This window comes from Rattus norvegicus, chromosome 6, assembly GCF_036323735.1.
Source record: "Rattus norvegicus strain BN/NHsdMcwi chromosome 6, GRCr8, whole genome shotgun sequence".
In the NCBI taxonomy this organism is placed as follows: domain Eukaryota; kingdom Metazoa; phylum Chordata; class Mammalia; order Rodentia; family Muridae; genus Rattus; species Rattus norvegicus.
Window position 1 is genome coordinate 72613600 of NC_086024.1, and position 11926 is coordinate 72625525.

At 36.8% G+C, this 11926-nt stretch overlaps 1 non-coding gene across 1 annotated transcript; it reads right to left on the reverse strand.

Annotated features, from left to right (window-relative positions):
* Positions 1 to 3260: 3260 nt before the first annotated feature.
* Positions 3261 to 3388, reverse strand: LOC120093458 (small nucleolar RNA SNORA17). Its single transcript, XR_005486513.1, has one exon. It is a non-coding gene; the product is annotated as a small nucleolar RNA SNORA17 (small nucleolar RNA).
* Between the last annotated feature and the right edge of the window lie 8538 nt (positions 3389 to 11926).

Sequence of the window (11926 nt, forward strand, 5' to 3'; positions counted from 1 at the left end):
AACTCTAGGATTTTTCTTTCTATTTACATTCTTTTCTATTTTGATTCTTTTGAGATACATTTGCTTCTATACACAATTTTGAATTACTTAGTTTAAAGTTTTTATTTTTTGACAATATAATATAATTGCAGCACATTTCCCTTTCCTTTTCCCTCTCCAAACTCTCCCATATACCCTTCCTCATTCTTCTTTAAATTTGTCGTCCTCCTTTACCCTAGTTATTCTTACATGCATATATCCATATATATATTTATAAATATAACCTGTTTGGTTCATATAATGTCACCTATTATGTATCTTTTCAGGTCTGAATGTCCCTGTGCCTATCTCTAGGAAAGACCAGCTCACCTTTTCTACTTTTGTGGGAAACCGCATTAGAATTTCGTTTGGTTTGTGATACATACGTTTGTGGTAATGTCACTCTTTTACAGTATTCTGCCATTCATAGGAGGGAAATCTTTCCTTCTTCTAGTTCTCTCTTTAATTTATTCTTCAGTATCTTAAATTTTTCAAAGGGATATTTTACATCTTTTCAAGTTTTTTCCCTATGTATTTTGCTCTTGATGCTATTGGAAATGAGATTTAGAAAAATAACTTTATTCTGTAAGGATGTCGAATACGTATGTAGGGCATCATGATTGCTCTCATTCTACCCTTTTAATTTCTTTACACATCTCCTGTTCCCTCTTTTCTAGAAATCTCTTTCTCATATCATAGCTTTTGGGTCAATTTTCTGAACCTCCAAGTATAACCTGGGCTATCTCTATGTTCACAGGTTTGAAAGTATCCATTGGACCCTGGTAGTGTCACTAGTGGCTACACAAATGAAGACAGTGACACCGCTTCCCTTGAATTGAGCAGGGATGGGTATAGTCTCATGTTCTTCTTACCCTATCCATGATTAGTCACTGATAAGAGCCAGTTGTGCCCAGTCCCAAAGCAGGTAACCACAGCTGCTATGAATTTGTAATTACAACAGCCATGTTCTGACTGGAAGATGGCCTTGCACAGCCTGTCTTCCTCTTTTCTGGCTCTTACATTCTTTCGGTCCACTTCTCTGAAACATTCCCTTAGCCTGAGCTTGGGTAATATCTTGTTTAGGAATGCGTCCTTAACTCTCACTTATTCTCAATGTCTTCAGTAGCCATGTGTCTCTGTGTATACCACCCTTTGCTACAAGGAGAGGTTTTCTCATGTAGGCTAAGAATACCATGGTATATGATTATAAACATAGATTATTTTTATCTTCAATTTTATTAAATGTGGTTAGATATTTTTATCTTTAATTTTCTCAATTGCATATTTTTTTCATTTCACTAGTTTGGCTTAGGAATTTTCAAGCTACTTTATCTTCTTCAGAGTAAAATGTCTTAGGCTTTGCACCAGCAGAAATGAGGTTTTTGGCAGCAGTTTGTTTCAGGTATTACTGGTGATGCCTCTGCCTAAGACACTGTACAATGACTGCATATGTAATTTAGACTAGGCAGCAGGTATGTTTTCCTGTTCGTTCTCCAAATGATCTTAAAGTTGAAAATTCCAGACCTTTATGGCAGTTTTCTACCAGGTAGCTGTAGAAAAATGTGTCCATTCATTCTCCAGCTCTGATTTGACAAGCTACGACTCACACGGGAACCTGGAGCTTTAAATTGTTTATTTCAAGTTGAGAAAATGCTTTTGTTCTCAGGAGCATGGGTGAATTAAAACAAGTTGCTTCACACAAAAGCCCCATCTACCAGGGGTGACAACACTGCAGGAATTGCATCATGAAGTCCCTGAAAATTACATTTATTTTTTTAACGTTTTATTGATTCTGTGTGATTTTTCTCACTACGCACCTCAATACCACACATCTTCCCCTACCCTCATACCTAAACTTTCCCTATAAAAGAAAAAAAGCTTGAGGAAGCTGTAGTGTGGCATAGTGTATCTCACATTATGCCCCTATGTCCACACTTCTTTGCCTGCAAGTGTCTTGAAATGACTGGTTCTTCTGGTAGGAGGCCTCTGGCTTCTGCTACTCTAGCAACATTGGGACCTCACTGGGACTCTTCTTAGACAGTCCATTTTTGGCCTGTGCCATGGAGATGCTGTAGTTTTTGATCTGTAGAACTGGCCCCTTCATGCACTTATTAAAAATAGTTCATTGATAGACTAGATGTTAGGGTTGTCCAATTCAAAGTCCTTGATCTGGCCCTGAGGGAGATCTGAGCTGGTTAATCTGATGGCTCTCCCACTCTCTTGCTTTGCAGAACAGTTCACCTGTAACCCACATTCAGGGCCAGCTCTATCCTACTGTCCAGGCTAAGTGCAGGGCCTGCTCTCCCAAGTACTGTAGCAGTTGAGGGGCTCTTCCTCTCCTCCTCTGATAACCTCCTGGCCAACTTTCCTGACTGCCACAGGTAACAAGAAGTGAGGGGCATGGAGACATCTTTCCTTTGCCCATGTCACTGAGCAGCAGACAAATGGTGGAGCCAGCTCTCCCATATTCACATCCTTGGTGCCAGCTTACTACTAGGGTCTATTCTGTCCAGAAGAGGTGAAGGACCTACTCTTTTGAATGCTGCAGCTTGCAAGAGTCAGAGCCAGCTCACCTGATCTCATGACCTGGTACAGTATGTGATGGGTGAAGGGGAAGAGGGTATGTCTCCCTTGTTCATGCCACTGCACAGTAGATGATTGGTAGGGTCTGCTCACTCATTCCTGCTTGGTATCCTCAGCACCGCTGGTTTACCTGCAGCTTCCAATATGTGCTCTCTAGAGTACTGCAGCTGAGTAGGGGTGAGGTCAGCTCTTCTCTCATGCCTGAAGGCCAGCTCTCCATTAATGCTCAGGGGTGGGGTCAGTTTTACATAGCTCTCAGACATCACCATGTTTGTGGTGACAGCCTAGACCAGGGAGGTCAGCCTGCCCATTCACCAATGGTAACAGATCTCTATTGCTGCATGGTCATGAACCCAGATGTGGGTCCCAGGTAAAAGCACTGTCTAGGACCCCAATATGGTCCCAGGTGCCATCATCAGGCTGTTCCTGACTACCCTTCAGTCTCTAGTTTTGTCTCTCTTCATTGTACCCTTCTGTTTGTCTTTCTTTTCCACTTTCTGCACCACGTACTTGCTCCTTTTAGTGGCACTAAGGGTATCTAAGTATCTGAAGTTACCTCAGGAGCAACCACTGGAGTGCTCTACTGTGCTCATGCATTATGGCGCTGGGCCTGTGTGGCACTGGAATGGTGGTCATCTGAGTCTCACTTTTTTCCAGTGAGTGTTAGGCTACAAATCACTCAGATGTTCATAGGTCAGAACACTTAGTACAGACATAGTCTTTCTTTTGTGTCACATACTGAAAGACATGTGACACAGCAGTCACACTTGCAATGCCTCTAGTGGTGGGTAAATTACATTTCTTAATTTACAGATGTTCTCAGTATCCCCCTTTTCCCCACAGTAATACTTTATAATATAAAGGCATGTTTCGTAGTGCTTAATAAGACCCCCGTTTGGTCATCCAAATAGAAATCATATGTGAATGGACATTGAATTGTCATTTTCGCAGAATGAAAAGTTGAATAGTATGAGTCAGATCACCTCCACAGAGTTTCTAAATAGATGAGGCCTATGTAAGAAGAGAGTTCTGGTGTAAGTGTCCTGTAGCAGTGACTGAGAAGTGATCTTTCTAGTACAGCAATTTGATTTCAAATCCTGCCTCTGCTGTGTTTTTTAGCCATTTGTTCTTGACATTTTAAAAACTGCCTTGTCTACTTTTTTCAAACGGGTGCATTTGTAGTGTTGAAACCTATCTACCATGTTACTACAAGGGCTGAATGAGTTACTGAAGAAGCCCTAAATATGCTAAGCCTTGATGTGTGTTAACTAAAATTATTACAATCAGGGGAGAAGTTGATAAGATATTTGAAGACTCAGTAATTCAAGGATCACTGTGTTAATAGAAACACAGTTAATGTGCTAGACTGACCTGAAGCCATTCATAATTGACAAGAAAAAAATGGCCAAGATGGATAGCTATCATCAAATATAGTTAAGTACTAAATAAAAATTGCTTTTAGGATATTTGCTGTAATAAAAGAAATTTGGCCAGAAACTGCTAAAGCTTGCATATTAAAAGCAGCAAAAACAAGAATGTAAGACCAGATTTTGACACAATTGAGGTATGCAAATTGAGTTTTAAAAAATGAATCAAAACAGTCTTTTAAAAGAGTAGTTTTTGTTTTTCACTATTTATGTGTATTTTTTGGGGGAAAACAGAATAAGAGACTAAAAGTCTATGACTTAAGTAATAATGACTCTGATTATTGTTAATTTGTGTAATCTCTACAATCTAATAGAAAAGAGGCTTTATGTATACAACAAATCGTTGTAAATAGTGGGCAAGTATTTTAAATTCCAATCATACACTTTGTTCATCTCCTGTGCATAGTCCTCAGTCCTATGGCGGGCGGACAGACATTCTTTTGCTGCATTCCTTCCTACTGATATGTGGCATTATAATGCAGATTGGCTTTCATTTCTTTCAAACACCCTCCAATCCCACAGGGCAGAACAAAATTCTCAATGGTCATTATTATTCTTGCTTTACAAGCACTACCACTCACACTCCCTATTTAAAATGCCAATAAAAGGACAATACATAAACATCAGAGTGATTAAATGTTCTATATTTTTAGTAATTCACATTGATTTCTCCTTTCTTGAGAACATAATATGGCTGTTGTTTCCTCAGAACCTGGATTTCTATTGTTCCATCATTCACATTTGTATAGCAATAGCCTGAATTTTTGAGCTGTGTGCATGAATATGTGCAGTGTTTTTATTAAAGCCATGCCCAATGCAGCTTCTCTCACTGAAAGATAAATGATTTCTGCTAACTGGTTTATTTTGTGGCCCAATGAGTTTAACCAGAACTGTCTGAATAACCACAGATTTGGAATTATCCACTGGAGCTTGATAGTCACCAGTAACTACTCAGCTGAAGACAGTGACTTCCCCTCTGCCATAATCCTTCAGAAGGACTTTTCCTTTGATGTGATGCACGAGAAACTAAATGGACAAAATATTTTAAAACCCATTGGGTATGTTTTACCTGAAAATAAATAAGAGATTGCCATAATTCTACTTAGGATTGTAGATCTTACTTTTTTGAACAGGAAAAGGAGTCAATAATGTAGCCATATTATAGGAATAACAAATAAATAACTAGCTATGACATTTCACACAGCTGCCAGAAGAGGCATAAAGCTACAAAAGATTTTAAAAAGAAAACCCTGTTAGTAGTATAAGCATTGTTTTTGTAGCCTTTGCCCCAATTAAGAGTGCTGGTTTATAAAGATGTATCTACCAGTATCAGACAAGAAAATAAAAACAACCAAAGGGAAATGAAGCAGAGCATTATGGGAAGCCATAGGCAATTCAAGGAAAATCTCATTTTTAAGCAACTAGTGGATATCAGTAAAATAAAAACAGTATGTCAAAAGACTTTAAACTTGAACATCGAGCAGAAAAGAGAGAATTAAATTATATAACATGAAATCCAGAAGGAGTGTGGGGAGTGTCTGTAATCATATTTTATTACATGCATGTATGGATTTATCAAAGCATAGAAAAATAAAGCACAAAGAAATTATAAGAAATAAAAAGAAGATGGAAGAAGAATATATACTTATTAATATTGAGTTTCCTTTTGGATGACATAATGGATAAGCTACTTATTTAGTGAGGATGAAGGTGACAGATGAAGGTGACAGTGTATCAGAAAGCACAACTGCATCTTCCTAAAGATTTTTGATTCTTCACAGAATACATCATTGTCTTCATCATCATCATCATCATCATCATCATCATCATCATCATCATCATGAGTGGTAATAAAAACAGGATTGTAATTGCATACCTTTGAAAATATTAACAGTATGTTCTTATGGAAATAGGATGCTTCAACCTTAGATTTAAATAGAATATCAAAGGGTGTTAAGTAGCTAAAACAACTTTAGAGAGGGGATAGAGATATTACAGGAACTGATCTTTTTAAGCTACAGCAATCAAAAGAATATGGTACTGTCGATGGAAAGATGGCTCAGAGGTTTAGAGCACTGGCAAGAAAGTCCTGCAATAAACCTTCAGATGAAAGCCAAATGATGTTTGATAAAAGTGTTACAATCATTCAATGTAAAAATGAAGTCTTTTCAACAAATAGCCAAAGAATATTCTTGTACTCCTGCTTTATATCAATAAAAATTCACTCAAAGTGGACTAAATATCTAAATGTATGAGTGAGGCCCATAAGAAAACAGCTTAGGACAAAGACTCCATAATGGTGAATTTAGCAGTAACTTCCTGCATATTGCTCCAAATACACAGGCCTCGAAAATGTAGTAAATAACACTTTACTTAAACTCTTCTGTGAAAAAAGGACCATATCAACAAATTTAAAAAATATATATAACTAATGGAAAGAGAAGAAATATTTGAAGGTCATATAATTGATGCAGAGGAAACATCCAAGACATTAAAAGGACATATGCAACTCAGTAAGAATGTCAAGGAACAACTAAAACTATAAAACTGGGAAGGCACATATGTAGACAGTTATTTAAAGAGCTGTCCAAACTATTAGTGCACAGGAAAAGATGTTTCACACCATTAGTCACCAAAGAAACACAAGTCAAAAGCAGGTGATATCACTTCATACCCATTCGGATGCTTTTTATCAAAAGCAAAACAATACACATATACGTGTGCACACACAGAGACACAGAGACAGACAGACCGACAGACAGACACACACGCCCACTCAAAAGAAAACACTCAATGACATATGTTGATAAGATTATGAAAACAAAATAAGGCCATCCTCTGCTACACATGTATCTGGAGCCATGCATCCTTCCATGTATACTCTTTGGTGGTTTAATGTCTGTGATCGCTGGGTGGTCCGGGTATTTGATGTTGTTCTTCCTATGGGATTTCAATCCTCTTCTGCTCCTTCAGCCCTTCCCCCAGCTCTTCCATTGAGGTCCCAGGGCTCAGTTCGATAGTTGGCTGTGAGTATCTGCATCTGTATTGGTCAGGTGCTGGTACCCTCATAGAGGCAAAAGGGAAGGGGGAAAAGGAGGACAAGATGGGAGGTTTGTGGAGGGATCACCAGGAAAGGAAACATCATTTGAAATGTAAACTAATAAAATGATTAATAAAATATACTATTATCTCAAAAACAAAACAAAACAACAAATAAGAGAGTATGGAAACCTTAGACACTCCTTAATGGAATGGAATTGGGACTTAAATAACTAAAAATAGAACTTCCAGGTGACCCTGCAATCTCACCTCTGCATATGTACCCAAAACAACAAAAGACAAGGATCTGAAAACATTTGTACACCCAAGTCCATGGCAGTATTTTTCACAATAGCAGAAAGCTGAAAATACACCACATCTTTAGAAAGAAGAATGAATGAACACATTTGTATTAATGTTCATCAGGATGCTATTTAGCCTTTTAAAAATTAAATTCTGACACATTTTACAAAATGTGTCAATATATGGTATACCAGTCAAATATATTCTTACATTGGTCACCTAATGTAGTCAGTTCACAAAGACATAAAGTACGCTGGCAATTGCCAGAGCCTGACTATAGGTAAATATTGTTCAATACTTACTGGGCTTCAGTTTGAGGAAATACGTTCTAGAAATGGATGCTGATAATGGTTGAAAAATAAGGTGAGTATATTTAACGCTTCTAAATAGGAAACTAACTTGGGTTAAGGCATAACTATAAACATCTACATTTACATATACATCTGTACCTACCATATTTAAATGAATATACAAAATATTTCATTATAATATTATAATAATAAATATATTAAATAAGTTAATTAAACTAATATAATGTACTTGGTATACAGAAGATGCTTTGAAGTAATTGAAGGTATAATAGTTTTCAAACTATTTAACCTGGTATATATAAATTTTACAGATAAAATTTAAAGCTAAGTTTACATTCTATATAATTATTGATCTAATATTGTTTCTACCATTAACTATAGTTTAAGTCTCAGTTGCACATTAAACTGAAAAACAGGACAAAATTGTTGAAAATGCAAGTGGAATTTTTGATGTTCTTTATGTTCTCATTTATTCTCCTACATTGTTTTTATATTGTTTCTCCATTATTCAGTTTCTGAAGAAATTTCATCTTTGACTAAAGTTTAGTACTAAAGTAGGTGTAATTGTCCTCTACTGTGCTCTTAGAATACCCTTTGTTTTCCTTTTATAGCATCTACCACAATCTTGACTTTCTCCAATATCTGTCTTGGTAGGCTATGTATCGGATTAGAACACATATGCTGCAAGGTATGCAATATGATAACCTTAGAAAGCATACTGCCAAAATCAGATGTGAGCAGAATATGAGTTTACAATTCCTCTGGATTCACTAGAATAAAATTAAGCAGTGAAACTTAAATCTTTCCTCAGCACAAAGAAATATTTTATTTTTAAATCAGAAGAAAACATGACCTATCATGTTGAAGCAAAAATTAAGATAACTAGTATAATTTGCACTAACACACATTGTGATGGCTAGTTTTATGTCAATTTGATATAAGCTAGAGACACTTGAGAGGTTACTCTATTTTCTCAAATGATAAAATTCCTTCATACATATTGGACTACAAGCAAGCCAGTGGGAGGACCCAGCCCATGGTGGGTGGGACCAGCCCTAGGCTGGTGGTCCTGGATTTTATAAGAAAATGGACTGAGCAACCCATTCAGAACAAGTCAGTGAACAGTACTCCTCCATGGCCACTGTATCAGCTCCACATTCTGAGTTCCTGCCCTGTTTGGGTTCCTCCTTGTACTGCCCTTTTGATGATGAACTGTTGCATAGAACTTGGAGTGAAAGAAACTTTCCCACCCAAGTTGCTTTTGGTCATAGTGCCTTATCACAGTGATAGTAACACTAGGACACATATGAAACATTGTTCTTTGCTTCTTATATCAAAGGTGCCTATGGTCCAAAAGCTCACAAGCAGCCCTGCACCAACAGCCAAAGCTGAGTATTATTTGTAAGGATTTCAAAATGTTCGTGGCCGCAGACTACATTTGGGAATCTTCTGATCTTACTCCTCACTTGAATGTATTGAGGTGTTTTCATAAAACTTCATTAGTGTTTCTTTTTAATATTTTTATTTGTGTATATTAATTATAGAGAATGCTAAGCTTTGTCGTAAGATTTCCACACATGCAGAACCTATAATATGATAATACCCGCCTCTGATAGCATCCATTCCTTTCTGCTGATCTTCTTTTCTAACATTCTCCCCTCTGTTTCATGAGTCCCACAACTGAGAAAAATATCTGATACCTTCTTTTTCTGAGTCTGTCTGATTTTGTCTAACATGATGATCTCCAGTTCCATCCATTTACTTGCCAATGACATGTTTTCAAAGATCATTGATTCTTTTTATAGCAAATGATCCTAGTACCATAAATAGGATCCTTGTCACATTTAGGAACCAAACTCATAAATTACATAAAAAATAAAAGCAAAGAAAATGACAAATAAATTTCAATTCTGAATACAAATATCAAGGTTATAAACAACATTGCAGCTCACTTCATAGTATAAGAAAAATAAAGCATACATTTCCAGTACAAATGAACAAGATGGTCCAGTCACAGGATGATCACATTATATGCAAGAGAGTATGAGTAAAATTAATACATGTATAAGATAGAAAGTAAAAGAAATGGCTTATCAGTAAATAATGATAAGGAATGCTGATTCTGTACTCAGTTTTACTTATACTCAATTGTGTTTGAAGTATTTAAAATATTAAGTTATTATTACATTGATAGAGAAACATCATGTTGATTTTCTCTAATGACAGAAATAAGGACATTTTCTAAGTTTACAGATCATTAAAATTGAACAAGTTCATTAAAATAGCAAAATAGCACAATCTTTTATATTTAAATATTAAATTTATAATATGCATGGACATAAACAGCACCTACAAGTAGAAGAGCTAGAAGGGAGCATTGCTAAGCAACGCAGGTTGGATTAGTTGTGAATTGTGTGCTATACTTTAGAGTGTGAGGCTGAGCTGCTGAAAACGGTATCTCCAGATCATCAGCAGAGGGATAACCACTGGACGTCCTCCCGGGGGGAAAATGTGGGGTTTGTTCTTGAATGTTCTCTCCATCATATGTTGCTAGGACTAGAATCTTTTCCTCCTTCCAAGTGTAGTCTGAATCTAATGGTGTTAAGAAAAACACTTTGCTTGGAAACCGGGAAAGGTAATAACAATTGAAATGCAAATAAGAAATAAATTCACACACACACACACACACACACACACACACACACACACACACACACACACACACACACACAAAGAAAAACACTTGGAAAGGTGATTCAGTCATAAAGGCTCTTTCCCAATTAGTAGAACTGGAGTATTGCTCTTTTTTGTCCTTCAGCAGCATGTGAAGGGATAACACAGTGAGAAAGCTGTTCTGGATGTGGGCCCTTCCCTCTACACCATCTCAACCTCTGGAACTGAGAGCTTTCTATCAAAGAGTTAATTTTGTTTCTTAACTTTTCCAATATCATATAATAAGAATAGCAATAGTTGTCCTAGGTAAGTATTAATTTTTGTCTCTATAAATTGCTTCCTTATAAAAAAAATTGTTTTAAAATTAGAATTCGTTTGAATACCATCCTACGTGAGGTAACCCAGTCCCAAAAGGTGCATGATATCCTTGAAAAGGTCCACCCAGTAGCTGATCCATACAGATATAGACATCTAGAGCCAAACAGTGGATGGAGGTTGGAGACTCTTATAAGGATTGTGAGCGGCAAAGGGGATAGGAACTCCACAGAAGGACAAACACAGTCAACTAACCTGGACCATCAACCAGGCCTCCCTGTAACATATGAAGCACATGGCCAGTTTGGTCTTCATGTGGGTCTTATAGAACTGGAGCAGGGGCTATTCCAAAAGTTGTTGCCTATATGTGGGATATGGGGTTTTTTGTTTGTTTTGTTTTTGTTTTGTTTTTGTTTTTTTTTTGTTTGTTTGTTTTAGCTTGGCTGCCTTGCCTGGCTTCAGTGGGTGAGGCTCTGCCTATACAAGGTATAGCTGGCAAAGATGACCATCCATTTTGTTTGATATCTGTTCACTCCTCAGATTCTTTCCTTTGCTGTGCAGAAGGTTTCTGATTTCATGAAACCCAATTGTCAACTTTGGGAGCTATGTTTCTTAACTATGTCCATGTCTTGAACTGTTTCCCACAAAGCTTTGGGTTTTTTTTTATTTTAGGTTTTAAATGAACATCTTTGATTCATTTTGAATTGATTTTTGTGCACGGTGAGATATATGGCTCTAACTTCATTGTTCTGCTGTTGGATATTGGCTGAATATACTGTCTTATCTTTATACCCACAGATAGGAATAAGTATCAAATCCAATTCAATTATCTTCTCTTTGTATCAAATGGAGACCATTCTAGAAATCCACAGCAGATCAATTTGCAGAGTATAACTTACTATTGAGAAATTAACCCCAATTAATGCATTTGTAACAAAACCACAACACATAAGGAGAAGGGAACACCTCAGAGAAGGGTGGTAGTGCAGAAAGCTGTAAGAGTCAGATGATCAGGGTATATGGTATGTGCATATAATATAGTGTCTTTAACATATGGAAAGTACTCATGAAATCAGAAAAGGTTTAGTTGTCTAAAAAGACGTTAAAAGGTCAGTATCAGTTGACATGCTTACATAGGTGAGAGAAATCTTACAAGGTCCCATCTCAGATAATAAGTTAAATAATGGTTGCCAAGAAAAGGAAAATGAGTCTTCTCCAAGGACAGGCTCTCTGATAGGTTATTTAATTTCAAGTGAT